General features: G+C 42.5%; 1 long non-coding RNA gene across 1 annotated transcript in view; it reads right to left on the bottom strand.

The window, feature by feature from the left end:
• LOC118478057 overlaps window positions 1–2,783 on the bottom strand; it is a 6,101-nt gene that overhangs the window by 1,464 nt on the left and 1,854 nt on the right. The window lies entirely within an intron of this gene.

Genomic DNA, 2,783 nt, shown 5'->3' with positions numbered 1-2,783 from the left:
ACAGATAGAGAAAGAGAGGCAAACAGACAGACAGACAGACAAACAGGCAGAAAAACCGACAGACAGACCCACAGACAGAAGGACAGACTGACAGACAGACATACAGACAGACAGACAGACAGACAGACACAGAGCATCAAATGACGGATATGCCATTCTCTCATTGCTCCAAAAACAACGAACGCTGCCCGTGTTGATTAGCCGAGGGCAACATCAACTTTATTAGGTGAAGGAGTTTAAATATCTTGCCAGCACTTTTTTCTGAAAACGGGTCCATAGACAGAGAAATAGAAATGCGAACTCAAAAAGCAACGCTGTCACCTACCAGCTCGCACCCCTCCTATCTCATCCAAACATCTCCATGGCCACAAAGAGAAAGCTTCACCTCAATATTCATACCGATATTATGTTATCAGTGCCAGACTTGGACTTTAAGCAAAACCCATGAAAGCAAAATCACCGCATGCGAAATGAAATTGATTCGCCTCCGCAAAACCCTTAAAATCACAAGACGAGACAGGCAGAGAAATGAAGAAGTAAGAGCAGCTATCGGCACTGAGTCCAGCCTGCGTACATGGAACGACAGAGGATAAAAATATGATTTGGCCACCTGTTACGCATGTCACCCGACCAGCAAGCCCCAAGTGCCTACAACACCAAGCACTCAGGCTAAAGGAAGAGGAAGGCCACGCAAAAGGTGGATCGAGGGTGTCAAGGAAACCCTAAGAAAACATAACATCGCAGCTGAAAGAGCTGCAGAGCTGGCCTACCATAGAAAACTGCATCTCCCCTCGACGCTTAACGGCAACAGATGATGAAAAAATAAAAGTATTACATATAATACTATAATGTAATTATATAACCGCGTTGAAAACATTCTCGAGAAATGAGTCAAAGGCAAAGCAGTGAAACTAACCGTTATGGTCCAATATTCAGTGCCGTCGTTACAGAGAAAACCATTGCATGATAACTTTTTACAGGGTAGGGGTGCATAAAAGAAGTTCCTTTGTTTCATGGGGTATCAAAAGTGTAATATCATGCTGTATGAGCAATTAATTGCAAGCTGCCAGGAACAATAAAACTAAAACGTTCGCTTTAATACGTGTATTACTGACAATGGATGTTTTAAAAGAGACCTCAAATTCGATGTAAAACAATTTTATATAGTGGTGTTCTACCTGCCCGCCCTTTCCGTGATCGACTCAAAATTATATCACTCAGGAGGCGGGCTTTGACCTGCCCAACGGAAAGACAGAAACGCTCGATATACATTCTTCCCATAAGCGAATCGAACTCGGATCTTCTGCGTGTGACGGCTAAGAGCTTAATAACCACTACACTATAGACGATGAAGTTGTACAACGTCTATCTTCGATGGGAGCGAGCAAAAGGGTTGAGAGCCTTGAAAACTCCACAAAACAACTCCAGCTCAAGAACGCCTAGTCTGGGATTCGAACCAGGACCATCCGCTCCACAGTACAGCATGATTCGTGTTCACTTTCTTTTAAGTTTGGTGTTTTTACACCGGCATCAACACATTCAGATGATTTAGAAGGCGGGCATGTCATTTTCGCAAAATCAACAAGGTACTAAAGGAGCAAAACCAGTTGGACATTAAGAGATTAAGGCGATTAAGTTTTCTCAATAACCAAACTAATATACACACCAACGAAACCAAAGTTCTCCCACAAGTAGGGCAAGGCCCACTTTTGGTGTTAGCTAGTTTTAGTAAGAGATATACGGCACTCGCAACTGCATAAGGTCATATGAGCGCCAGAAGATTAGAGTTGTTACAAGAGAGTAACAAACGCAAAAAGGAGGAGAGATCAGGACAATTAGATATTCGATAGGAAAGAAGGAACAAACCACACCAGATCACCTGTCAACCACCCGCTAACACCCACTTTGAATCTCGTTTGTGGTCATGAATTGGTAAATATTCAACGCCCCAATAAATACTACAATAGGTTATTTTACAGTCGGGACCTCCGAGTTTAACACCAATCTCTGAAAAGACTGACAAGTACATTTACCATAATAATCGCTTTTAAGGACGAGGGGGCCATCCCGGCCGAAAAATGCTGTAGGGAAAAAATCGAAGTAAAGTATTTGCCCCTTGTTCAGCTTTTTTAAAAGACAAGGAGAGTTTTCTCAATAACCAAACAAATATACACACCAACGAAACCAAATTCCCCTACAGGTACGGCAAGGCCCACTTTTGGTGTAGGTCAAGATTTCTGGAAACCCCCGAAATCTGGGTTAGCCCACTTGTCCTTAACGACGAATTATATTAGAACACCCACTTGATTGCTATTGCAATGTCCATTTATTATTTTAACGTCTCGACATGCTTAAATCACCACTGCAAAGTACATGCTATATCTGAAAGCCCACTTAGATTACAATAGCAATGTCCATCTAATAACATGTATAATATATTAGAACATTCATTTAGCCGACTTTGAAACACAGACTTAACTGCTTTGCTACGTCAGTCCACCCAGCTGTCCACAAACAAACACACACACACACACATACACACACATAAACACACACACGCATGCACACGCACGCACGCACGCACGCATGAACGCACGCACACGCGCGCACATACACACATGTACACACACATACACAACAAGCACGAATCAATCATATTATAACCGCAGAGACAAAAATACGTCATACAAAGACAGACAATAAAAGAATATATACCAACCACGCATGGACACATGCGCACACACACACACACACACACACACACACACACACACACACATCAA

The sequence above is a fragment of the Aplysia californica genome, unplaced genomic scaffold (assembly GCF_000002075.1).
Source record: "Aplysia californica isolate F4 #8 unplaced genomic scaffold, AplCal3.0 scaffold00355, whole genome shotgun sequence".
Classification (NCBI taxonomy): domain Eukaryota; kingdom Metazoa; phylum Mollusca; class Gastropoda; order Aplysiida; family Aplysiidae; genus Aplysia; species Aplysia californica.
The sequence above is the reverse complement of the archived record's forward strand: the minus strand, read 5'-3'. Positions and strand labels throughout refer to the sequence as shown.